This window comes from Mytilus trossulus, chromosome 6, assembly GCF_036588685.1.
Source record: "Mytilus trossulus isolate FHL-02 chromosome 6, PNRI_Mtr1.1.1.hap1, whole genome shotgun sequence".
NCBI classification, from domain to species: Eukaryota; Metazoa; Mollusca; class Bivalvia; order Mytilida; family Mytilidae; genus Mytilus; species Mytilus trossulus.
Window position 1 is genome coordinate 72,084,925 of NC_086378.1, and position 24,727 is coordinate 72,109,651.

The following is a 24,727-nucleotide window of genomic DNA, read 5'->3' on the forward strand; positions in this document are numbered from 1 at the left end:
GCCACGGCAATGCACATACACGCAGTAAAAGAACGAATATACAACGTATGCGTAATGCAACCATGTATTTCACTTTGTCAAACACGCTAAACTATAGAAAACAACTTATTGGATTGAAAAAACATGCTCTTAAACTAATCGCTACTTTGCCGTGAATAACACTAAAACTGAAACGATACAGAGAAGAGTAGCGTCATGGCGCATGGTGCACGCAAAGACATCTTTGTAAATCACTCTCTTTATATTGGGCTTGACAAACTTCTGCAACTGCTTCTTTCTAATTTCTTTGCTTCCCCTCTAAGCACGAACTAAAACTAAGTCTATACTAGTCAAAGTGTTTTCGATTTTTTTTTATTTACATGTGGTCTTTTTTTTTTTTTAGGTAATGCTACATTTGATTGAGTGAGAGAGGAAATTAAAAGCGAGGAAAAGGGGGGACCAAGCTGCAGATTTCATGTTATTTATGTTACCCACGTAAAGTGGGTGTAGAGAAATTGTCTATAGACTCATTAATTGTTCCTCTCCACGGATATCTTTAGTAAAAGGCGAAAGATATATTCGTGGTTTGAAGAGAAACCAGAGTAACCCGACTTGCACAAACATTGAATATACAGAATAATGTAAATGTTTTCTGAGAGAAGGTGTTTGCGAAAATGAACTTTTTGCAAACATCCTTAAACTCTACTCAATAAGTATCTACAAATGGCACATTTATGCCGGAGAACCATGTTGGCAAATTATGAATTTTATAGATTTTTCATATTTTTGTTGTGTAACAACGTGATCATATTACACCGAATGGAGCCACGGCAATGCACATACACGCAGTAAAAGAACGAATATACAACGTATGCGTAATGCAACCATGTATTTCACTTTGTCAAACACGCTAAACTATAGAAAACAACTTATTGGATTGAAAAAACATGCTCTTAAACTAATCGCTACTTTGCCGTGAATAACACTAAAACTGAAACGATACAGAGAAGAGTAGCGTCATGGCGCATGGTGCACGCAAAGACATCTTTGTAAATCACTCTCTTTATATTGGGCTTGACAAACTTCTGCAACTGCTTCTTTCTAATTTCTTTGCTTCCCCTCTAAGCACGAACTAAAACTAAGTCTATACTAGTCAAAGTGTTTTCGATTTTTTTTTATTTACATGTGGTCTTTTTTTTTTTTTTAGGTAATGCTACATTTGATTGAGTGAGAGAGGAAATTAAAAGCGAGGAAAAGGGGGGACCAAGCTGCAGATTTCATGTTATTTATGTTACCCACGTAAAGTGGGTGTAGAGAAATTGTCTATAGACTCATTAATTGTTCCTCTCCACGGATATCTTTAGTAAAAGGCGAAAGATATATTCGTGGTTTGAAGAGAAACCAGAGTAACCCGACTTGCACAAACATTGAATATACAGAATAATGTAAATGTTTTCTGAGAGAAGGTGTTTGCGAAAATGAACTTTTTGCAAACATCCTTAAACTCTACTCAATAAGTATCTACAAATGGCACATTTATGCCGGAGAACCATGTTGGCAAATTATGAATTTTATAGATTTTTCATATTTTTGTTGTGTAACAACGTGATCATATTACACCGAATGGAGCCACGGCAATGCACATACACGCAGTAAAAGAACGAATATACAACGTATGCGTAATGCAACCATGTATTTCACTTTGTCAAACACGCTAAACTATAGAAAACAACTTATTGGATTGAAAAAACATGCTCTTAAACTAATCGCTACTTTGCCGTGAATAACACTAAAACTGAAACGATACAGAGAAGAGTAGCGTCATGGCGCATGGTGCACGCAAAGACATCTTTGTAAATCACTCTCTTTATATTGGGCTTGACAAACTTCTGCAACTGCTTCTTTCTAATTTCTTTGCTTCCCCTCTAAGCACGAACTAAAACTAAGTCTATACTAGTCAAAGTGTTTTCGATTTTTTTTTATTTACATGTGGTCTTTTTTTTTTTTTAGGTAATGCTACATTTGATTGAGTGAGAGAGGAAATTAAAAGCGAGGAAAAGGGGGGACCAAGCTGCAGATTTCATGTTATTTATGTTACCCACGTAAAGTGGGTGTAGAGAAATTGTCTATAGACTCATTAATTGTTCCTCTCCACGGATATCTTTAGTAAAAGGCGAAAGATATATTCGTGGTTTGAAGAGAAACCAGAGTAACCCGACTTGCACAAACATTGAATATACAGAATAATGTAAATGTTTTCTGAGAGAAGGTGTTTGCGAAAATGAACTTTTTGCAAACATCCTTAAACTCTACTCAATAAGTATCTACAAATGGCACATTTATGCCGGAGAACCATGTTGGCAAATTATGAATTTTATAGATTTTTCATATTTTTGTTGTGTAACAACGTGATCATATTACACCGAATGGAGCCACGGCAATGCACATACACGCAGTAAAAGAACGAATATACAACGTATGCGTAATGCAACCATGTATTTCACTTTGTCAAACACGCTAAACTATAGAAAACAACTTATTGGATTGAAAAAACATGCTCTTAAACTAATCGCTACTTTGCCGTGAATAACACTAAAACTGAAACGATACAGAGAAGAGTAGCGTCATGGCGCATGGTGCACGCAAAGACATCTTTGTAAATCACTCTCTTTATATTGGGCTTGACAAACTTCTGCAACTGCTTCTTTCTAATTTCTTTGCTTCCCCTCTAAGCACGAACTAAAACTAAGTCTATACTAGTCAAAGTGTTTTCGATTTTTTTTTATTTACATGTGGTCTTTTTTTTTTTTTAGGTAATGCTACATTTGATTGAGTGAGAGAGGAAATTAAAAGCGAGGAAAAGGGGGGACCAAGCTGCAGATTTCATGTTATTTATGTTACCCACGTAAAGTGGGTGTAGAGAAATTGTCTATAGACTCATTAATTGTTCCTCTCCACGGATATCTTTAGTAAAAGGCGAAAGATATATTCGTGGTTTGAAGAGAAACCAGAGTAACCCGACTTGCACAAACATTGAATATACAGAATAATGTAAATGTTTTCTGAGAGAAGGTGTTTGCGAAAATGAACTTTTTGCAAACATCCTTAAACTCTACTCAATAAGTATCTACAAATGGCACATTTATGCCGGAGAACCATGTTGGCAAATTATGAATTTTATAGATTTTTCATATTTTTGTTGTGTAACAACGTGATCATATTACACCGAATGGAGCCACGGCAATGCACATACACGCAGTAAAAGAACGAATATACAACGTATGCGTAATGCAACCATGTATTTCACTTTGTCAAACACGCTAAACTATAGAAAACAACTTATTGGATTGAAAAAACATGCTCTTAAACTAATCGCTACTTTGCCGTGAATAACACTAAAACTGAAACGATACAGAGAAGAGTAGCGTCATGGCGCATGGTGCACGCAAAGACATCTTTGTAAATCACTCTCTTTATATTGGGCTTGACAAACTTCTGCAACTGCTTCTTTCTAATTTCTTTGCTTCCCCTCTAAGCACGAACTAAAACTAAGTCTATACTAGTCAAAGTGTTTTCGATTTTTTTTTATTTACATGTGGTCTTTTTTTTTTTTTAGGTAATGCTACATTTGATTGAGTGAGAGAGGAAATTAAAAGCGAGGAAAAGGGGGGACCAAGCTGCAGATTTCATGTTATTTATGTTACCCACGTAAAGTGGGTGTAGAGAAATTGTCTATAGACTCATTAATTGTTCCTCTCCACGGATATCTTTAGTAAAAGGCGAAAGATATATTCGTGGTTTGAAGAGAAACCAGAGTAACCCGACTTGCACAAACATTGAATATACAGAATAATGTAAATGTTTTCTGAGAGAAGGTGTTTGCGAAAATGAACTTTTTGCAAACATCCTTAAACTCTACTCAATAAGTATCTACAAATGGCACATTTATGCCGGAGAACCATGTTGGCAAATTATGAATTTTATAGATTTTTCATATTTTTGTTGTGTAACAACGTGATCATATTACACCGAATGGAGCCACGGCAATGCACATACACGCAGTAAAAGAACGAATATACAACGTATGCGTAATGCAACCATGTATTTCACTTTGTCAAACACGCTAAACTATAGAAAACAACTTATTGGATTGAAAAAACATGCTCTTAAACTAATCGCTACTTTGCCGTGAATAACACTAAAACTGAAACGATACAGAGAAGAGTAGCGTCATGGCGCATGGTGCACGCAAAGACATCTTTGTAAATCACTCTCTTTATATTGGGCTTGACAAACTTCTGCAACTGCTTCTTTCTAATTTCTTTGCTTCCCCTCTAAGCACGAACTAAAACTAAGTCTATACTAGTCAAAGTGTTTTCGATTTTTTTTTATTTACATGTGGTCTTTTTTTTTTTTTAGGTAATGCTACATTTGATTGAGTGAGAGAGGAAATTAAAAGCGAGGAAAAGGGGGGACCAAGCTGCAGATTTCATGTTATTTATGTTACCCACGTAAAGTGGGTGTAGAGAAATTGTCTATAGACTCATTAATTGTTCCTCTCCACGGATATCTTTAGTAAAAGGCGAAAGATATATTCGTGGTTTGAAGAGAAACCAGAGTAACCCACTTGCACAAACATTGAATATACAGAATAATGTAAATGTTTTCTGAGAGAAGGTGTTTGCGAAAATGAACTTTTTGCAAACATCCTTAAACTCTACTCAATAAGTATCTACAAATGGCACATTTATGCCGGAGAACCATGTTGGCAAATTATGAATTTTATAGATTTTTCATATTTTTGTTGTGTAACAACGTGATCATATTACACCGAATGGAGCCACGGCAATGCACATACACGCAGTAAAAGAACGAATATACAACGTATGCGTAATGCAACCATGTATTTCACTTTGTCAAACACGCTAAACTATAGAAAACAACTTATTGGATTGAAAAAACATGCTCTTAAACTAATCGCTACTTTGCCGTGAATAACACTAAAACTGAAACGATACAGAGAAGAGTAGCGTCATGGCGCATGGTGCACGCAAAGACATCTTTGTAAATCACTCTCTTTATATTGGGCTTGACAAACTTCTGCAACTGCTTCTTTCTAATTTCTTTGCTTCCCCTCTAAGCACGAACTAAAACTAAGTCTATACTAGTCAAAGTGTTTTCGATTTTTTTTTATTTACATGTGGTCTTTTTTTTTTTTTAGGTAATGCTACATTTGATTGAGTGAGAGAGGAAATTAAAAGCGAGGAAAAGGGGGGACCAAGCTGCAGATTTCATGTTATTTATGTTACCCACGTAAAGTGGGTGTAGAGAAATTGTCTATAGACTCATTAATTGTTCCTCTCCACGGATATCTTTAGTAAAAGGCGAAAGATATATTCGTGGTTTGAAGAGAAACCAGAGTAACCCGACTTGCACAAACATTGAATATACAGAATAATGTAAATGTTTTCTGAGAGAAGGTGTTTGCGAAAATGAACTTTTTGCAAACATCCTTAAACTCTACTCAATAAGTATCTACAAATGGCACATTTATGCCGGAGAACCATGTTGGCAAATTATGAATTTTATAGATTTTTCATATTTTTGTTGTGTAACAACGTGATCATATTACACCGAATGGAGCCACGGCAATGCACATACACGCAGTAAAAGAACGAATATACAACGTATGCGTAATGCAACCATGTATTTCACTTTGTCAAACACGCTAAACTATAGAAAACAACTTATTGGATTGAAAAAACATGCTCTTAAACTAATCGCTACTTTGCCGTGAATAACACTAAAACTGAAACGATACAGAGAAGAGTAGCGTCATGGCGCATGGTGCACGCAAAGACATCTTTGTAAATCACTCTCTTTATATTGGGCTTGACAAACTTCTGCAACTGCTTCTTTCTAATTTCTTTGCTTCCCCTCTAAGCACGAACTAAAACTAAGTCTATACTAGTCAAAGTGTTTTCGATTTTTTTTTATTTACATGTGGTCTTTTTTTTTTTTTAGGTAATGCTACATTTGATTGAGTGAGAGAGGAAATTAAAAGCGAGGAAAAGGGGGGACCAAGCTGCAGATTTCATGTTATTTATGTTACCCACGTAAAGTGGGTGTAGAGAAATTGTCTATAGACTCATTAATTGTTCCTCTCCACGGATATCTTTAGTAAAAGGCGAAAGATATATTCGTGGTTTGAAGAGAAACCAGAGTAACCCGACTTGCACAAACATTGAATATACAGAATAATGTAAATGTTTTCTGAGAGAAGGTGTTTGCGAAAATGAACTTTTTGCAAACATCCTTAAACTCTACTCAATAAGTATCTACAAATGGCACATTTATGCCGGAGAACCATGTTGGCAAATTATGAATTTTATAGATTTTTCATATTTTTGTTGTGTAACAACGTGATCATATTACACCGAATGGAGCCACGGCAATGCACATACACGCAGTAAAAGAACGAATATACAACGTATGCGTAATGCAACCATGTATTTCACTTTGTCAAACACGCTAAACTATAGAAAACAACTTATTGGATTGAAAAAACATGCTCTTAAACTAATCGCTACTTTGCCGTGAATAACACTAAAACTGAAACGATACAGAGAAGAGTAGCGTCATGGCGCATGGTGCACGCAAAGACATCTTTGTAAATCACTCTCTTTATATTGGGCTTGACAAACTTCTGCAACTGCTTCTTTCTAATTTCTTTGCTTCCCCTCTAAGCACGAACTAAAACTAAGTCTATACTAGTCAAAGTGTTTTCGATTTTTTTTTATTTACATGTGGTCTTTTTTTTTTTTTAGGTAATGCTACATTTGATTGAGTGAGAGAGGAAATTAAAAGCGAGGAAAAGGGGGGACCAAGCTGCAGATTTCATGTTATTTATGTTACCCACGTAAAGTGGGTGTAGAGAAATTGTCTATAGACTCATTAATTGTTCCTCTCCACGGATATCTTTAGTAAAAGGCGAAAGATATATTCGTGGTTTGAAGAGAAACCAGAGTAACCCGACTTGCACAAACATTGAATATACAGAATAATGTAAATGTTTTCTGAGAGAAGGTGTTTGCGAAAATGAACTTTTTGCAAACATCCTTTAACTCTACTCAATAAGTATCTACAAATGGCACATTTATGCCGGAGAACCATGTTGGCAAATTATGAATTTTATAGATTTTTCATATTTTTGTTGTGTAACAACGTGATCATATTACACCGAATGGAGCCACGGCAATGCACATACACGCAGTAAAAGAACGAATATACAACGTATGCGTAATGCAACCATGTATTTCACTTTGTCAAACACGCTAAACTATAGAAAACAACTTATTGGATTGAAAAAACATGCTCTTAAACTAATCGCTACTTTGCCGTGAATAACACTAAAACTGAAACGATACAGAGAAGAGTAGCGTCATGGCGCATGGTGCACGCAAAGACATCTTTGTAAATCACTCTCTTTATATTGGGCTTGACAAACTTCTGCAACTGCTTCTTTCTAATTTCTTTGCTTCCCCTCTAAGCACGAACTAAAACTAAGTCTATACTAGTCAAAGTGTTTTCGATTTTTTTTTATTTACATGTGGTCTTTTTTTTTTTTTAGGTAATGCTACATTTGATTGAGTGAGAGAGGAAATTAAAAGCGAGGAAAAGGGGGGACCAAGCTGCAGATTTCATGTTATTTATGTTACCCACGTAAAGTGGGTGTAGAGAAATTGTCTATAGACTCATTAATTGTTCCTCTCCACGGATATCTTTAGTAAAAGGCGAAAGATATATTCGTGGTTTGAAGAGAAACCAGAGTAACCCGACTTGCACAAACATTGAATATACAGAATAATGTAAATGTTTTCTGAGAGAAGGTGTTTGCGAAAATGAACTTTTTGCAAACATCCTTAAACTCTACTCAATAAGTATCTACAAATGGCACATTTATGCCGGAGAACCATGTTGGCAAATTATGAATTTTATAGATTTTTCATATTTTTGTTGTGTAACAACGTGATCATATTACACCGAATGGAGCCACGGCAATGCACATACACGCAGTAAAAGAACGAATATACAACGTATGCGTAATGCAACCATGTATTTCACTTTGTCAAACACGCTAAACTATAGAAAACAACTTATTGGATTGAAAAAACATGCTCTTAAACTAATCGCTACTTTGCCGTGAATAACACTAAAACTGAAACGATACAGAGAAGAGTAGCGTCATGGCGCATGGTGCACGCAAAGACATCTTTGTAAATCACTCTCTTTATATTGGGCTTGACAAACTTCTGCAACTGCTTCTTTCTAATTTCTTTGCTTCCCCTCTAAGCACGAACTAAAACTAAGTCTATACTAGTCAAAGTGTTTTCGATTTTTTTTTATTTACATGTGGTCTTTTTTTTTTTTTAGGTAATGCTACATTTGATTGAGTGAGAGAGGAAATTAAAAGCGAGGAAAAGGGGGGACCAAGCTGCAGATTTCATGTTATTTATGTTACCCACGTAAAGTGGGTGTAGAGAAATTGTCTATAGACTCATTAATTGTTCCTCTCCACGGATATCTTTAGTAAAAGGCGAAAGATATATTCGTGGTTTGAAGAGAAACCAGAGTAACCCGACTTGCACAAACATTGAATATACAGAATAATGTAAATGTTTTCTGAGAGAAGGTGTTTGCGAAAATGAACTTTTTGCAAACATCCTTAAACTCTACTCAATAAGTATCTACAAATGGCACATTTATGCCGGAGAACCATGTTGGCAAATTATGAATTTTATAGATTTTTCATATTTTTGTTGTGTAACAACGTGATCATATTACACCGAATGGAGCCACGGCAATGCACATACACGCAGTAAAAGAACGAATATACAACGTATGCGTAATGCAACCATGTATTTCACTTTGTCAAACACGCTAAACTATAGAAAACAACTTATTGGATTGAAAAAACATGCTCTTAAACTAATCGCTACTTTGCCGTGAATAACACTAAAACTGAAACGATACAGAGAAGAGTAGCGTCATGGCGCATGGTGCACGCAAAGACATCTTTGTAAATCACTCTCTTTATATTGGGCTTGACAAACTTCTGCAACTGCTTCTTTCTAATTTCTTTGCTTCCCCTCTAAGCACGAACTAAAACTAAGTCTATACTAGTCAAAGTGTTTTCGATTTTTTTTTATTTACATGTGGTCTTTTTTTTTTTTTAGGTAATGCTACATTTGATTGAGTGAGAGAGGAAATTAAAAGCGAGGAAAAGGGGGGACCAAGCTGCAGATTTCATGTTATTTATGTTACCCACGTAAAGTGGGTGTAGAGAAATTGTCTATAGACTCATTAATTGTTCCTCTCCACGGATATCTTTAGTAAAAGGCGAAAGATATATTCGTGGTTTGAAGAGAAACCAGAGTAACCCGACTTGCACAAACATTGAATATACAGAATAATGTAAATGTTTTCTGAGAGAAGGTGTTTGCGAAAATGAACTTTTTGCAAACATCCTTAAACTCTACTCAATAAGTATCTACAAATGGCACATTTATGCCGGAGAACCATGTTGGCAAATTATGAATTTTATAGATTTTTCATATTTTTGTTGTGTAACAACGTGATCATATTACACCGAATGGAGCCACGGCAATGCACATACACGCAGTAAAAGAACGAATATACAACGTATGCGTAATGCAACCATGTATTTCACTTTGTCAAACACGCTAAACTATAGAAAACAACTTATTGGATTGAAAAAACATGCTCTTAAACTAATCGCTACTTTGCCGTGAATAACACTAAAACTGAAACGATACAGAGAAGAGTAGCGTCATGGCGCATGGTGCACGCAAAGACATCTTTGTAAATCACTCTCTTTATATTGGGCTTGACAAACTTCTGCAACTGCTTCTTTCTAATTTCTTTGCTTCCCCTCTAAGCACGAACTAAAACTAAGTCTATACTAGTCAAAGTGTTTTCGATTTTTTTTTATTTACATGTGGTCTTTTTTTTTTTTTAGGTAATGCTACATTTGATTGAGTGAGAGAGGAAATTAAAAGCGAGGAAAAGGGGGGACCAAGCTGCAGATTTCATGTTATTTATGTTACCCACGTAAAGTGGGTGTAGAGAAATTGTCTATAGACTCATTAATTGTTCCTCTCCACGGATATCTTTAGTAAAAGGCGAAAGATATATTCGTGGTTTGAAGAGAAACCAGAGTAACCCGACTTGCACAAACATTGAATATACAGAATAATGTAAATGTTTTCTGAGAGAAGGTGTTTGCGAAAATGAACTTTTTGCAAACATCCTTAAACTCTACTCAATAAGTATCTACAAATGGCACATTTATGCCGGAGAACCATGTTGGCAAATTATGAATTTTATAGATTTTTCATATTTTTGTTGTGTAACAACGTGATCATATTACACCGAATGGAGCCACGGCAATGCACATACACGCAGTAAAAGAACGAATATACAACGTATGCGTAATGCAACCATGTATTTCACTTTGTCAAACACGCTAAACTATAGAAAACAACTTATTGGATTGAAAAAACATGCTCTTAAACTAATCGCTACTTTGCCGTGAATAACACTAAAACTGAAACGATACAGAGAAGAGTAGCGTCATGGCGCATGGTGCACGCAAAGACATCTTTGTAAATCACTCTCTTTATATTGGGCTTGACAAACTTCTGCAACTGCTTCTTTCTAATTTCTTTGCTTCCCCTCTAAGCACGAACTAAAACTAAGTCTATACTAGTCAAAGTGTTTTCGATTTTTTTTTATTTACATGTGGTCTTTTTTTTTTTTTAGGTAATGCTACATTTGATTGAGTGAGAGAGGAAATTAAAAGCGAGGAAAAGGGGGGACCAAGCTGCAGATTTCATGTTATTTATGTTACCCACGTAAAGTGGGTGTAGAGAAATTGTCTATAGACTCATTAATTGTTCCTCTCCACGGATATCTTTAGTAAAAGGCGAAAGATATATTCGTGGTTTGAAGAGAAACCAGAGTAACCCGACTTGCACAAACATTGAATATACAGAATAATGTAAATGTTTTCTGAGAGAAGGTGTTTGCGAAAATGAACTTTTTGCAAACATCCTTAAACTCTACTCAATAAGTATCTACAAATGGCACATTTATGCCGGAGAACCATGTTGGCAAATTATGAATTTTATAGATTTTTCATATTTTTGTTGTGTAACAACGTGATCATATTACACCGAATGGAGCCACGGCAATGCACATACACGCAGTAAAAGAACGAATATACAACGTATGCGTAATGCAACCATGTATTTCACTTTGTCAAACACGCTAAACTATAGAAAACAACTTATTGGATTGAAAAAACATGCTCTTAAACTAATCGCTACTTTGCCGTGAATAACACTAAAACTGAAACGATACAGAGAAGAGTAGCGTCATGGCGCATGGTGCACGCAAAGACATCTTTGTAAATCACTCTCTTTATATTGGGCTTGACAAACTTCTGCAACTGCTTCTTTCTAATTTCTTTGCTTCCCCTCTAAGCACGAACTAAAACTAAGTCTATACTAGTCAAAGTGTTTTCGATTTTTTTTTATTTACATGTGGTCTTTTTTTTTTTTTAGGTAATGCTACATTTGATTGAGTGAGAGAGGAAATTAAAAGCGAGGAAAAGGGGGGACCAAGCTGCAGATTTCATGTTATTTATGTTACCCACGTAAAGTGGGTGTAGAGAAATTGTCTATAGACTCATTAATTGTTCCTCTCCACGGATATCTTTAGTAAAAGGCGAAAGATATATTCGTGGTTTGAAGAGAAACCAGAGTAACCCGACTTGCACAAACATTGAATATACAGAATAATGTAAATGTTTTCTGAGAGAAGGTGTTTGCGAAAATGAACTTTTTGCAAACATCCTTAAACTCTACTCAATAAGTATCTACAAATGGCACATTTATGCCGGAGAACCATGTTGGCAAATTATGAATTTTATAGATTTTTCATATTTTTGTTGTGTAACAACGTGATCATATTACACCGAATGGAGCCACGGCAATGCACATACACGCAGTAAAAGAACGAATATACAACGTATGCGTAATGCAACCATGTATTTCACTTTGTCAAACACGCTAAACTATAGAAAACAACTTATTGGATTGAAAAAACATGCTCTTAAACTAATCGCTACTTTGCCGTGAATAACACTAAAACTGAAACGATACAGAGAAGAGTAGCGTCATGGCGCATGGTGCACGCAAAGACATCTTTGTAAATCACTCTCTTTATATTGGGCTTGACAAACTTCTGCAACTGCTTCTTTCTAATTTCTTTGCTTCCCCTCTAAGCACGAACTAAAACTAAGTCTATACTAGTCAAAGTGTTTTCGATTTTTTTTTATTTACATGTGGTCTTTTTTTTTTTTTAGGTAATGCTACATTTGATTGAGTGAGAGAGGAAATTAAAAGCGAGGAAAAGGGGGGACCAAGCTGCAGATTTCATGTTATTTATGTTACCCACGTAAAGTGGGTGTAGAGAAATTGTCTATAGACTCATTAATTGTTCCTCTCCACGGATATCTTTAGTAAAAGGCGAAAGATATATTCGTGGTTTGAAGAGAAACCAGAGTAACCCGACTTGCACAAACATTGAATATACAGAATAATGTAAATGTTTTCTGAGAGAAGGTGTTTGCGAAAATGAACTTTTTGCAAACATCCTTAAACTCTACTCAATAAGTATCTACAAATGGCACATTTATGCCGGAGAACCATGTTGGCAAATTATGAATTTTATAGATTTTTCATATTTTTGTTGTGTAACAACGTGATCATATTACACCGAATGGAGCCACGGCAATGCACATACACGCAGTAAAAGAACGAATATACAACGTATGCGTAATGCAACCATGTATTTCACTTTGTCAAACACGCTAAACTATAGAAAACAACTTATTGGATTGAAAAAACATGCTCTTAAACTAATCGCTACTTTGCCGTGAATAACACTAAAACTGAAACGATACAGAGAAGAGTAGCGTCATGGCGCATGGTGCACGCAAAGACATCTTTGTAAATCACTCTCTTTATATTGGGCTTGACAAACTTCTGCAACTGCTTCTTTCTAATTTCTTTGCTTCCCCTCTAAGCACGAACTAAAACTAAGTCTATACTAGTCAAAGTGTTTTCGATTTTTTTTTATTTACATGTGGTCTTTTTTTTTTTTTAGGTAATGCTACATTTGATTGAGTGAGAGAGGAAATTAAAAGCGAGGAAAAGGGGGGACCAAGCTGCAGATTTCATGTTATTTATGTTACCCACGTAAAGTGGGTGTAGAGAAATTGTCTATAGACTCATTAATTGTTCCTCTCCACGGATATCTTTAGTAAAAGGCGAAAGATATATTCGTGGTTTGAAGAGAAACCAGAGTAACCCGACTTGCACAAACATTGAATATACAGAATAATGTAAATGTTTTCTGAGAGAAGGTGTTTGCGAAAATGAACTTTTTGCAAACATCCTTAAACTCTACTCAATAAGTATCTACAAATGGCACATTTATGCCGGAGAACCATGTTGGCAAATTATGAATTTTATAGATTTTTCATATTTTTGTTGTGTAACAACGTGATCATATTACACCGAATGGAGCCACGGCAATGCACATACACGCAGTAAAAGAACGAATATACAACGTATGCGTAATGCAACCATGTATTTCACTTTGTCAAACACGCTAAACTATAGAAAACAACTTATTGGATTGAAAAAACATGCTCTTAAACTAATCGCTACTTTGCCGTGAATAACACTAAAACTGAAACGATACAGAGAAGAGTAGCGTCATGGCGCATGGTGCACGCAAAGACATCTTTGTAAATCACTCTCTTTATATTGGGCTTGACAAACTTCTGCAACTGCTTCTTTCTAATTTCTTTGCTTCCCCTCTAAGCACGAACTAAAACTAAGTCTATACTAGTCAAAGTGTTTTCGATTTTTTTTTATTTACATGTGGTCTTTTTTTTTTTTAGGTAATGCTACATTTGATTGAGTGAGAGAGGAAATTAAAAGCGAGGAAAAGGGGGGACCAAGCTGCAGATTTCATGTTATTTATGTTACCCACGTAAAGTGGGTGTAGAGAAATTGTCTATAGACTCATTAATTGTTCCTCTCCACGGATATCTTTAGTAAAAGGCGAAAGATATATTCGTGGTTTGAAGAGAAACCAGAGTAACCCGACTTGCACAAACATTGAATATACAGAATAATGTAAATGTTTTCTGAGAGAAGGTGTTTGCGAAAATGAACTTTTTGCAAACATCCTTAAACTCTACTCAATAAGTATCTACAAATGGCACATTTATGCCGGAGAACCATGTTGGCAAATTATGAATTTTATAGATTTTTCATATTTTTGTTGTGTAACAACGTGATCATATTACACCGAATGGAGCCACGGCAATGCACATACACGCAGTAAAAGAACGAATATACAACGTATGCGTAATGCAACCATGTATTTCACTTTGTCAAACACGCTAAACTATAGAAAACAACTTATTGGATTGAAAAAACATGCTCTTAAACTAATCGCTACTTTGCCGTGAATAACACTAAAACTGAAACGATACAGAGAAGAGTAGCGTCATGGCGCATGGTGCACGCAAAGACATCTTTGTAAATCACTCTCTTTATATTGGGCTTGACAAACTTCTGCAACTGCTTCTTTCTAATTTCTTTGCTTCCCCTCTAAGCACGAACTAAAACTAAGTCTATACTAGTCAAAGTGTTTTCGATTTTTTTTTATTTACATGTGGTCTTTTTTTTTTTTTAGGTAATGCTACATTTGATTGAGTGAGAGAGGAAATTAAAAGCGAGGAAAAGGGGGGACCAAGCTGCAGATTTCATGTTATTTATGTTACCCACGTAAAGTGGGTGTAGAGAAATTGTCTATAGACTCATTAATTGTTCCTCTCCACGGATATCTTTAGTAAAAGGCGAAAGATATATTCGTGGTTTGAAGAGAAACCAGAGTAACCCGACTTGCACAAACATTGAATATACAGAATAATGTAAATGTTTTCTGAGAGAAGGTGTTTGCGAAAATGAACTTTTTGCAAACATCCTTAAACTCTACTCAATAAGTATCTACAAATGGCACATTTATGCCGGAGAACCATGTTGGCAAATTATGAATTTTATAGATTTTTCATATTTTTGTTGTGTAACAACGTGATCATATTACACCGAATGGAGCCACGGCAATGCACATACACGCAGTAAAAGAACGAATATACAACGTATGCGTAATGCAACCATGTATTTCACTTTGTCAAACACGCTAAACTATAGAAAACAACTTATTGGATTGAAAAAACATGCTCTTAAACTAATCGCTACTTTGCCGTGAATAACACTAAAACTGAAACGATACAGAGAAGAGTAGCGTCATGGCGCATGGTGCACGCAAAGACATCTTTGTAAATCACTCTCTTTATATTGGGCTTGACAAACTTCTGCAACTGCTTCTTTCTAATTTCTTTGCTTCCCCTCTAAGCACGAACTAAAACTAAGTCTATACTAGTCAAAGTGTTTTCGATTTTTTTTTATTTACATGTGGTCTTTTTTTTTTTTTAGGTAATGCTACATTTGATTGAGTGAGATTTAGGTAATGCTACATTTGATTGAGTGAGAGAGGAAATTAAAAGCGAGGAAAAGGGGGGACCAAGCTGCAGATTTCATGTTATTTATGTTACCCACGTAAAGTGGGTGTAGAGAAATTGTCTATAGACTCATTAATTGTTCCTCTCCACGGATATCTTTAGTAAAAGGCGAAAGATATATTCGTGGTTTGAAGAGAAACCAGAGTAACCCGACTTGCACAAACATTGAATATACAGAATAATGTAAATGTTTTCTGAGAGAAGGTGTTTGCGAAAATGAACTTTTTGCAAACATCCTTAAACTCTACTCAATAAGTATCTACAAATGGCACATTTATGCCGGAGAACCATGTTGGCAAATTATGAATTTTATAGATTTTTCATATTTTTGTTGTGTAACAACGTGATCATATTACACCGAATGGAGCCACGGCAATGCACATACACGCAGTAAAAGAACGAATATACAACGTATGCGTAATGCAACCATGTATTTCACTTTGTCAAACACGCTAAACTATAGAAAACAACTTATTGGATTGAAAAAACATGCTCTTAAACTAATCGCTACTTTGCCGTGAATAACACTAAAACTGAAACGATACAGAGAAGAGTAGCGTCATGGCGCATGGTGCACGCAAAGACATCTTTGTAAATCACTCTCTTTATATTGGGCTTGACAAACTTCTGCAACTGCTTCTTTCTAATTTCTTTGCTTCCCCTCTAAGCACGAACTAAAACTAAGTCTATACTAGTCAAAGTGTTTTCGATTTTTTTTTATTTACATGTGGTCTTTTTTTTTTTTAGGTAATGCTACATTTGATTGAGTGAGAGAGGAAATTAAAAGCGAGGAAAAGGGGGGACCAAGCTGCAGATTTCATGTTATTTATGTTACCCACGTAAAGTGGGTGTAGAGAAATTGTCTATAGACTCATTAATTGTTCCTCTCCACGGATATCTTTAGTAAAAGGCGAAAGATATATTCGTGGTTTGAAGAGAAACCAGAGTAACCCGACTTGCACAAACATTGAATATACAGAATAATGTAAATGTTTTCTGAGAGAAGGTGTTTGCGAAAATGAACTTTTTGCAAACATCCTTAAACTCTACTCAATAAGTATCTACAAATGGCACATTTATGCCGGAGAACCATGTTGGCAAATTATGAATTTTATAGATTTTTCATATTTTTGTTGTGTAACAACGTGATCATATTACACCGAATGGAGCCACGGCAATGCACATACACGCAGTAAAAGAACGAATATACAACGTATGCGTAATGCAACCATGTATTTCACTTTGTCAAACACGCTAAACTATAGAAAACAACTTATTGGATTGAAAAAACATGCTCTTAAACTAATCGCTACTTTGCCGTGAATAACACTAAAACTGAAACGATACAGAGAAGAGTAGCGTCATGGCGCATGGTGCACGCAAAGACATCTTTGTAAATCACTCTCTTTATATTGGGCTTGACAAACTTCTGCAACTGCTTCTTTCTAATTTCTTTGCTTCCCCTCTAAGCACGAACTAAAACTAAGTCTATACTAGTCAAAGTGTTTTCGATTTTTTTTTATTTACATGTGGTCTTTTTTTTTTTTTAGGTAATGCTACATTTGATTGAGTGAGAGAGGAAATTAAAAGCGAGGAAAAGGGGGGACCAAGCTGCAGATTTCATGTTATTTATGTTACCCACGTAAAGTGGGTGTAGAGAAATTGTCTATAGACTCATTAATTGTTCCTCTCCACGGATATCTTTAGTAAAAGGCGAAAGATATATTCGTGGTTTGAAGAGAAACCAGAGTAACCCGACTTGCACAAACATTGAATATACAGAATAATGTAAATGTTTTCTGAGAGAAGGTGTTTGCGAAAATGAACTTTTTGCAAACATCCTTAAACTCTACTCAATAAGTATCTACAAATGGCACATTTATGCCGGAGAACCATGTTGGCAAATTATGAATTTTATAGATTTTTCATATTTTTGTTGTGTAACAACGTGATCATATTACACCGAATGGAGCCACGGCAATGCACATACACGCAGTAAAAGAACGAATATACAACGTATGCGTAATGCAACCATGTATTTCACTTTGTCAAACACGCTAAACTATAGAAAACAACTTATTGGATTGAAAAAACATGCTCTTAAACTAATCGCTACTTTGCCGTGAATAACACTAAAACTGAAACGATACAGAGAAGAGTAGCGTCATGGCGCATGGTGCACGCAAAGACATCTTTGTAAATCACTCTCTTTATATTGGGCTTGACAAACTTCTGCAACTGCTTCTTTCTAATTTCTTTGCTTCCCCTCTAAGCACGAACTAAAACTAAGTCTATACTAGTCAAAGTGTTTTCGATTTTTTTTTATTTACATGTGGTCTTTTTTTTTTTTTAGGTAATGCTACATTTGATTGAGTGAGAGAGGAAATTAAAAGCGAGGAAAAGGGGGGACCAAGCTGCAGATTTCATGTTATTTATGTTACCCACGTAAAGTGGGTGTAGAGAAATTGTCTATAGACTCATCAATTGTTCCTCTCCACGGATATCTTTAGTAAAAGGCGAAAGATATATTCGTGGTTTGAAGAGAAACCAGAGTAACCCGACTTGCACAAACATTGAATATACAGAATAATGTAAATGTTTTCTGAGAGAAGGTGTTTGCGAAAATGAACTTTTTGCAAACATCCTTAAACTCTACTCAATAAGTATCTACAAATGGCACATTTATGCCGGAGAACCATGTTGGCAAATTATGAATTTTATAGATTTTTCATATTTTTGTTGTGTAACAACGTGATCATATTACACCGAATGGAGCCACGGCAATGCACATACACGCAGTAAAAGAACGAATATACAACGTATGCGTAATGCAACCATGTATTTCACTTTGTCAAACACGCTAAACTATAGAAAACAACTTATTGGATTGAAAAAACATGCTCTTAAACTAATCGCTACTTTGCCGTGAATAACACTAAAACTGAAACGATACAGAGAAGAGTAGCGTCATGGCGCATGGTGCACGCAAAGACATCTTTGTAAATCACTCTCTTTATATTGGGCTTGACAAACTTCTGCAACTGCTTCTTTCTAATTTCTTTGCTTCCCCTCTAAGCACGAACTAAAACTAAGTCTATACTAGTCAAAGTGTTTTCGATTTTTTTTTATTTACATGTGGTCTTTTTTTTTTTTTAGGTAATGCTACATTTGATTGAGTGAGAGAGGAAATTAAAAGCGAGGAAAAGGGGGGACCAAGCTGCAGATTTCATGTTATTTATGTTACCCACGTAAAGTGGGTGTAGAGAAATTGTCTATAGACTCATTAATTGTTCCTCTCCACGGATATCTTTAGTAAAAGGCGAAAGATATATTCGTGGTTTGAAGAGAAACCAGAGTAACCCGACTTGCACAAACATTGAATATACAGAATAATGTAAATGTTTTCTGAGAGAAGGTGTTTGCGAAAATGAACTTTTTGCAAACATCCTTAAACTCTACTCAATAAGTATCTACAAATGGCACATTTATGCCGGAGAACCATGTTGGCAAATTATGAATTTTATAGATTTTTCATATTTTTGTTGTGTAACAACGTGATCATATTACACCGAATGGAGCCACGGCAATGCACATACACGCAGTAAAAGAACGAATATACAACGTATGCGTAATGCAACCATGTATTTCACTTTGTCAAACACGCTAAACTATAGAAAACAACTTATTGGATTGAAAAAACATGCTCTTAAACTAATCGCTACTTTGCCGTGAATAACACTAAAACTGAAACGATACAGAGAAGAGTAGCGTCATGGCGCATGGTGCACGCAAAGACATCTTTGTAAATCACTCTCTTTATATTGGGCTTGACAAACTTCTGCAACTGCTTCTTTCTAATTTCTTTGCTTCCCCTCTAAGCACGAACTAAAACTAAGTCTATACTAGTCAAAGTGTTTTCGATTTTTTTTTATTTACATGTGGTCTTTTTTTTTTTTTAGGTAATGCTACATTTGATTGAGTGAGAGAGGAAATTAAAAGCGAGGAAAAGGGGGGACCAAGCTGCAGATTTCATGTTATTTATGTTACCCACGTAAAGTGGGTGTAGAGAAATTGTCTATAGACTCATTAATTGTTCCTCTCCACGGATATCTTTAGTAAAAGGCGAAAGATATATTCGTGGTTTGAAGAGAAACCAGAGTAACCCGACTTGCACAAACATTGAATATACAGAATAATGTAAATGTTTTCTGAGAGAAGGTGTTTGCGAAAATGAACTTTTTGCAAACATCCTTAAACTCTACTCAATAAGTATCTACAAATGGCACATTTATGCCGGAGAACCATGTTGGCAAATTATGAATTTTATAGATTTTTCATATTTTTGTTGTGTAACAACGTGATCATATTACACCGAATGGAGCCACGGCAATGCACATACACGCAGTAAAAGAACGAATATACAACGTATGCGTAATGCAACCATGTATTTCACTTTGTCAAACACGCTAAACTATAGAAAACAACTTATTGGATTGAAAAAACATGCTCTTAAACTAATCGCTACTTTGCCGTGAATAACACTAAAACTGAAACGATACAGAGAAGAGTAGCGTCATGGCGCATGGTGCACGCAAAGACATCTTTGTAAATCACTCTCTTTATATTGGGCTTGACAAACTTCTGCAACTGCTTCTTTCTAATTTCTTTGCTTCCCCTCTAAGCACGAACTAAAACTAAGTCTATACTAGTCAAAGTGTTTTCGATTTTTTTTTATTTACATGTGGTCTTTTTTTTTTTTTAGGTAATGCTACATTTGATTGAGTGAGAGAGGAAATTAAAAGCGAGGAAAAGGGGGGACCAAGCTGCAGATTTCATGTTATTTATGTTACCCACGTAAAGTGGGTGTAGAGAAATTGTCTATAGACTCATTAATTGTTCCTCTCCACGGATATCTTTAGTAAAAGGCGAAAGATATATTCGTGGTTTGAAGAGAAACCAGAGTAACCCGACTTGCACAAACATTGAATATACAGAATAATGTAAATGTTTTCTGAGAGAAGGTGTTTGCGAAAATGAACTTTTTGCAAACATCCTTAAACTCTACTCAATAAGTATCTACAAATGGCACATTTATGCCGGAGAACCATGTTGGCAAATTATGAATTTTATAGATTTTTCATATTTTTGTTGTGTAACAACGTGATCATATTACACCGAATGGAGCCACGGCAATGCACATACACGCAGTAAAAGAACGAATATACAACGTATGCGTAATGCAACCATGTATTTCACTTTGTCAAACACGCTAAACTATAGAAAACAACTTATTGGATTGAAAAAACATGCTCTTAAACTAATCGCTACTTTGCCGTGAATAACACTAAAACTGAAACGATACAGAGAAGAGTAGCGTCATGGCGCATGGTGCACGCAAAGACATCTTTGTAAATCACTCTCTTTATATTGGGCTTGACAAACTTCTGCAACTGCTTCTTTCTAATTTCTTTGCTTCCCCTCTAAGCACGAACTAAAACTAAGTCTATACTAGTCAAAGTGTTTTCGATTTTTTTTTATTTACATGTGGTCTTTTTTTTTTTTTAGGTAATGCTACATTTGATTGAGTGAGAGAGGAAATTAAAAGCGAGGAAAAGGGGGGACCAAGCTGCAGATTTCATGTTATTTATGTTACCCACGTAAAGTGGGTGTAGAGAAATTGTCTATAGACTCATTAATTGTTCCTCTCCACGGATATCTTTAGTAAAAGGCGAAAGATATATTCGTGGTTTGAAGAGAAACCAGAGTAACCCGACTTGCACAAACATTGAATATACAGAATAATGTAAATGTTTTCTGAGAGAAGGTGTTTGCGAAAATGAACTTTTTGCAAACATCCTTAAACTCTACTCAATAAGTATCTACAAATGGCACATTTATGCCGGAGAACCATGTTGGCAAATTATGAATTTTATAGATTTTTCATATTTTTGTTGTGTAACAACGTGATCATATTACACCGAATGGAGCCACGGCAATGCACATACACGCAGTAAAAGAACGAATATACAACGTATGCGTAATGCAACCATGTATTTCACTTTGTCAAACACGCTAAACTATAGAAAACAACTTATTGGATTGAAAAAACATGCTCTTAAACTAATCGCTACTTTGCCGTGAATAACACTAAAACTGAAACGATACAGAGAAGAGTAGCGTCATGGCGCATGGTGCACGCAAAGACATCTTTGTAAATCACTCTCTTTATATTGGGCTTGACAAACTTCTGCAACTGCTTCTTTCTAATTTCTTTGCTTCCCCTCTAAGCACGAACTAAAACTAAGTCTATACTAGTCAAAGTGTTTTCGATTTTTTTTTATTTACATGTGGTCTTTTTTTTTTTTTAGGTAATGCTACATTTGATTGAGTGAGAGAGGAAATTAAAAGCGAGGAAAAGGGGGGACCAAGCTGCAGATTTCATGTTATTTATGTTACCCACGTAAAGTGGGTGTAGAGAAATTGTCTATAGACTCATTAATTGTTCCTCTCCACGGATATCTTTAGTAAAAGGCGAAAGATATATTCGTGGTTTGAAGAGAAACCAGAGTAACCCACTTGCACAAACATTGAATATACAGAATAATGTAAATGTTTTCTGAGAGAAGGTGTTTGCGAAAATGAACTTTTTGCAAACATCCTTAAACTCTACTCAATAAGTATCTACAAATGGCACATTTATGCCGGAGAACCATGTTGGCAAATTATGAATTTTATAGATTTTTCATATTTTTGTTGTGTAACAACGTGATCATATTACACCTAATGGAGCCACGGCAATGCACATACACGCAGTAAAAGAACGAATATACAACGTATGCGTAATGCAACCATGTATTTCACTTTGTCAAACACGCTAAACTATAGAAAACAACTTATTGGATTGAAAAAACATGCTCTTAAACTAATCGCTACTTTGCCGTGAATAACACTAAAACTGAAACGATACAGAGAAGAGTAGCGTCATGGCGCATGGTGCACGCAAAGACATCTTTGTAAATCACTCTCTTTATATTGGGCTTGACAAACTTCTGCAACTGCTTCTTTCTAATTTCTTTGCTTCCCCTCTAAGCACGAACTAAAACTAAGTCTATACTAGTCAAAGTGTTTTCGATTTTTTTTTATTTACATGTGGTCTTTTTTTTTTTTTAGGTAATGCTACATTTGATTGAGTGAGAGAGGAAATTAAAAGCGAGGAAAAGGGGGGACCAAGCTGCAGATTTCATGTTATTTATGTTACCCACGTAAAGTGGGTGTAGAGAATTTGTCTATAGACTCATTAATTGTTCCTCTCCACGGATATCTTTAGTAAAAGGCGAAAGATATATTCGTGGTTTGAAGAGAAACCAGAGTAACCCGACTTGCACAAACATTGAATATACAGAATAATGTAAATGTTTTCTGAGAGAAGGTGTTTGCGAAAATGAACTTTTTGCAAACATCCTTAAACTCTACTCAATAAGTATCTACAAATGGCACATTTATGCCGGAGAACCATGTTGGCAAATTATGAATTTTATAGATTTTTCATATTTTTGTTGTGTAACAACGTGATCATATTACACCGAATGGAGCCACGGCAATGCACATACACGCAGTAAAAGAACGAATATACAACGTATGCGTAATGCAACCATGTATTTCACTTTGTCAAACACGCTAAACTATAGAAAACAACTTATTGGATTGAAAAAACATGCTCTTAAACTAATCGCTACTTTGCCGTGAATAACACTAAAACTGAAACGATACAGAGAAGAGTAGCGTCATGGCGCATGGTGCACGCAAAGACATCTTTGTAAATCACTCTCTTTATATTGGGCTTGACAAACTTCTGCAACTGCTTCTTTCTAATTTCTTTGCTTCCCCTCTAAGCACGAACTAAAACTAAGTCTATACTAGTCAAAGTGTTTTCGATTTTTTTTTATTTACATGTGGTCTTTTTTTTTTTTTAGGTAATGCTACATTTGATTGAGTGAGAGAGGAAATTAAAAGCGAGGAAAAGGGGGGACCAAGCTGCAGATTTCATGTTATTTATGTTACCCACGTAAAGTGGGTGTAGAGAAATTGTCTATAGACTCATTAATTGTTCCTCTCCACGGATATCTTTAGTAAAAGGCGAAAGATATATTCGTGGTTTGAAGAGAAACCAGAGTAACCCGACTTGCACAAACATTGAATATACAGAATAATGTAAATGTTTTCTGAGAGAAGGTGTTTGCGAAAATGAACTTTTTGCAAACATCCTTAAACTCTACTCAATAAGTATCTACAAATGGCACATTTATGCCGGAGAACCATGTTGGCAAATTATGAATTTTATAGATTTTTCATATTTTTGTTGTGTAACAACGTGATCATATTACACCGAATGGAGCCACGGCAATGCACATACACGCAGTAAAAGAACGAATATACAACGTATGCGTAATGCAACCATGTATTTCACTTTGTCAAACACGCTAAACTATAGAAAACAACTTATTGGATTGAAAAAACATGCTCTTAAACTAATCGCTACTTTGCCGTGAATAACACTAAAACTGAAACGATACAGAGAAGAGTAGCGTCATGGCGCATGGTGCACGCAAAGACATCTTTGTAAATCACTCTCTTTATATTGGGCTTGACAAACTTCTGCAACTGCTTCTTTCTAATTTCTTTGCTTCCCCTCTAAGCACGAACTAAAACTAAGTCTATACTAGTCAAAGTGTTTTCGATTTTTTTTTATTTACATGTGGTCTTTTTTTTTTTTTAGGTAATGCTACATTTGATTGAGTGAGAGAGGAAATTAAAAGCGAGGAAAAGGGGGGACCAAGCTGCAGATTTCATGTTATTTATGTTACCCACGTAAAGTGGGTGTAGAGAAATTGTCTATAGACTCATTAATTGTTCCTCTCCACGGATATCTTTAGTAAAAGGCGAAAGATATATTCGTGGTTTGAAGAGAAACCAGAGTAACCCGACTTGCACAAACATTGAATA

The 24,727-nt window shown here is 35.5% G+C and overlaps 31 non-coding genes across 31 annotated transcripts; all 31 read right to left on the reverse strand.

Moving 5' to 3' along the window:
- Window positions 1-467: 467 nt before the first annotated feature.
- LOC134723934 (U5 spliceosomal RNA) lies at window positions 468-585 on the reverse strand. Its single transcript, XR_010108262.1, has one exon. It is a non-coding gene; the product is annotated as a U5 spliceosomal RNA (small nuclear RNA).
- Window positions 586-1,271: 686 nt separating this feature from the next.
- Window positions 1,272-1,389, reverse strand: LOC134723935 (U5 spliceosomal RNA). The gene has a single exon (XR_010108263.1). It is a non-coding gene; the product is annotated as a U5 spliceosomal RNA (small nuclear RNA).
- Window positions 1,390-2,074: 685 nt separating this feature from the next.
- LOC134723936 (U5 spliceosomal RNA) lies at window positions 2,075-2,192 on the reverse strand. Its single transcript, XR_010108264.1, has one exon. It is a non-coding gene; the product is annotated as a U5 spliceosomal RNA (small nuclear RNA).
- Window positions 2,193-2,877: 685 nt separating this feature from the next.
- LOC134723937 (U5 spliceosomal RNA) lies at window positions 2,878-2,995 on the reverse strand. The gene has a single exon (XR_010108265.1). It is a non-coding gene; the product is annotated as a U5 spliceosomal RNA (small nuclear RNA).
- A 685-nt stretch (window positions 2,996-3,680) lies between these two features.
- On the reverse strand, window positions 3,681-3,798 carry LOC134723938 (U5 spliceosomal RNA). Its single transcript, XR_010108266.1, has one exon. It is a non-coding gene; the product is annotated as a U5 spliceosomal RNA (small nuclear RNA).
- Window positions 3,799-4,483: 685 nt separating this feature from the next.
- LOC134723939 (U5 spliceosomal RNA) lies at window positions 4,484-4,601 on the reverse strand. Its single transcript, XR_010108267.1, has one exon. It is a non-coding gene; the product is annotated as a U5 spliceosomal RNA (small nuclear RNA).
- Window positions 4,602-5,285: 684 nt separating this feature from the next.
- On the reverse strand, window positions 5,286-5,403 carry LOC134723940 (U5 spliceosomal RNA). The gene has a single exon (XR_010108268.1). It is a non-coding gene; the product is annotated as a U5 spliceosomal RNA (small nuclear RNA).
- Window positions 5,404-6,088: 685 nt separating this feature from the next.
- LOC134723942 (U5 spliceosomal RNA) lies at window positions 6,089-6,206 on the reverse strand. Its single transcript, XR_010108270.1, has one exon. It is a non-coding gene; the product is annotated as a U5 spliceosomal RNA (small nuclear RNA).
- Window positions 6,207-6,891: 685 nt separating this feature from the next.
- Window positions 6,892-7,009, reverse strand: LOC134723944 (U5 spliceosomal RNA). Its single transcript, XR_010108271.1, has one exon. It is a non-coding gene; the product is annotated as a U5 spliceosomal RNA (small nuclear RNA).
- Window positions 7,010-7,694: 685 nt separating this feature from the next.
- LOC134723945 (U5 spliceosomal RNA) lies at window positions 7,695-7,812 on the reverse strand. The gene has a single exon (XR_010108272.1). It is a non-coding gene; the product is annotated as a U5 spliceosomal RNA (small nuclear RNA).
- Window positions 7,813-8,497: 685 nt separating this feature from the next.
- On the reverse strand, window positions 8,498-8,615 carry LOC134723946 (U5 spliceosomal RNA). Its single transcript, XR_010108273.1, has one exon. It is a non-coding gene; the product is annotated as a U5 spliceosomal RNA (small nuclear RNA).
- A 685-nt stretch (window positions 8,616-9,300) lies between these two features.
- Window positions 9,301-9,418, reverse strand: LOC134723947 (U5 spliceosomal RNA). Its single transcript, XR_010108274.1, has one exon. It is a non-coding gene; the product is annotated as a U5 spliceosomal RNA (small nuclear RNA).
- A 685-nt stretch (window positions 9,419-10,103) lies between these two features.
- Window positions 10,104-10,221, reverse strand: LOC134723948 (U5 spliceosomal RNA). Its single transcript, XR_010108275.1, has one exon. It is a non-coding gene; the product is annotated as a U5 spliceosomal RNA (small nuclear RNA).
- Window positions 10,222-10,906: 685 nt separating this feature from the next.
- LOC134723949 (U5 spliceosomal RNA) lies at window positions 10,907-11,024 on the reverse strand. Its single transcript, XR_010108276.1, has one exon. It is a non-coding gene; the product is annotated as a U5 spliceosomal RNA (small nuclear RNA).
- Window positions 11,025-11,709: 685 nt separating this feature from the next.
- On the reverse strand, window positions 11,710-11,827 carry LOC134723950 (U5 spliceosomal RNA). The gene has a single exon (XR_010108277.1). It is a non-coding gene; the product is annotated as a U5 spliceosomal RNA (small nuclear RNA).
- A 685-nt stretch (window positions 11,828-12,512) lies between these two features.
- On the reverse strand, window positions 12,513-12,630 carry LOC134723951 (U5 spliceosomal RNA). Its single transcript, XR_010108278.1, has one exon. It is a non-coding gene; the product is annotated as a U5 spliceosomal RNA (small nuclear RNA).
- A 685-nt stretch (window positions 12,631-13,315) lies between these two features.
- On the reverse strand, window positions 13,316-13,433 carry LOC134723952 (U5 spliceosomal RNA). The gene has a single exon (XR_010108279.1). It is a non-coding gene; the product is annotated as a U5 spliceosomal RNA (small nuclear RNA).
- A 684-nt stretch (window positions 13,434-14,117) lies between these two features.
- On the reverse strand, window positions 14,118-14,235 carry LOC134723954 (U5 spliceosomal RNA). Its single transcript, XR_010108281.1, has one exon. It is a non-coding gene; the product is annotated as a U5 spliceosomal RNA (small nuclear RNA).
- Window positions 14,236-14,920: 685 nt separating this feature from the next.
- On the reverse strand, window positions 14,921-15,038 carry LOC134723955 (U5 spliceosomal RNA). The gene has a single exon (XR_010108282.1). It is a non-coding gene; the product is annotated as a U5 spliceosomal RNA (small nuclear RNA).
- A 716-nt stretch (window positions 15,039-15,754) lies between these two features.
- On the reverse strand, window positions 15,755-15,872 carry LOC134723956 (U5 spliceosomal RNA). Its single transcript, XR_010108283.1, has one exon. It is a non-coding gene; the product is annotated as a U5 spliceosomal RNA (small nuclear RNA).
- A 684-nt stretch (window positions 15,873-16,556) lies between these two features.
- LOC134723957 (U5 spliceosomal RNA) lies at window positions 16,557-16,674 on the reverse strand. Its single transcript, XR_010108284.1, has one exon. It is a non-coding gene; the product is annotated as a U5 spliceosomal RNA (small nuclear RNA).
- A 685-nt stretch (window positions 16,675-17,359) lies between these two features.
- On the reverse strand, window positions 17,360-17,477 carry LOC134723958 (U5 spliceosomal RNA). Its single transcript, XR_010108285.1, has one exon. It is a non-coding gene; the product is annotated as a U5 spliceosomal RNA (small nuclear RNA).
- Window positions 17,478-18,162: 685 nt separating this feature from the next.
- On the reverse strand, window positions 18,163-18,280 carry LOC134724048 (U5 spliceosomal RNA). The gene has a single exon (XR_010108370.1). It is a non-coding gene; the product is annotated as a U5 spliceosomal RNA (small nuclear RNA).
- Window positions 18,281-18,965: 685 nt separating this feature from the next.
- LOC134723960 (U5 spliceosomal RNA) lies at window positions 18,966-19,083 on the reverse strand. The gene has a single exon (XR_010108286.1). It is a non-coding gene; the product is annotated as a U5 spliceosomal RNA (small nuclear RNA).
- Window positions 19,084-19,768: 685 nt separating this feature from the next.
- On the reverse strand, window positions 19,769-19,886 carry LOC134723961 (U5 spliceosomal RNA). The gene has a single exon (XR_010108287.1). It is a non-coding gene; the product is annotated as a U5 spliceosomal RNA (small nuclear RNA).
- Window positions 19,887-20,571: 685 nt separating this feature from the next.
- Window positions 20,572-20,689, reverse strand: LOC134723962 (U5 spliceosomal RNA). Its single transcript, XR_010108288.1, has one exon. It is a non-coding gene; the product is annotated as a U5 spliceosomal RNA (small nuclear RNA).
- Window positions 20,690-21,374: 685 nt separating this feature from the next.
- LOC134723963 (U5 spliceosomal RNA) lies at window positions 21,375-21,492 on the reverse strand. The gene has a single exon (XR_010108289.1). It is a non-coding gene; the product is annotated as a U5 spliceosomal RNA (small nuclear RNA).
- Window positions 21,493-22,177: 685 nt separating this feature from the next.
- LOC134723964 (U5 spliceosomal RNA) lies at window positions 22,178-22,295 on the reverse strand. The gene has a single exon (XR_010108290.1). It is a non-coding gene; the product is annotated as a U5 spliceosomal RNA (small nuclear RNA).
- Window positions 22,296-22,979: 684 nt separating this feature from the next.
- On the reverse strand, window positions 22,980-23,097 carry LOC134724054 (U5 spliceosomal RNA). The gene has a single exon (XR_010108376.1). It is a non-coding gene; the product is annotated as a U5 spliceosomal RNA (small nuclear RNA).
- A 685-nt stretch (window positions 23,098-23,782) lies between these two features.
- Window positions 23,783-23,900, reverse strand: LOC134723966 (U5 spliceosomal RNA). The gene has a single exon (XR_010108292.1). It is a non-coding gene; the product is annotated as a U5 spliceosomal RNA (small nuclear RNA).
- Window positions 23,901-24,585: 685 nt separating this feature from the next.
- Window positions 24,586-24,703, reverse strand: LOC134723967 (U5 spliceosomal RNA). Its single transcript, XR_010108293.1, has one exon. It is a non-coding gene; the product is annotated as a U5 spliceosomal RNA (small nuclear RNA).
- Between the last annotated feature and the right edge of the window lie 24 nt (window positions 24,704-24,727).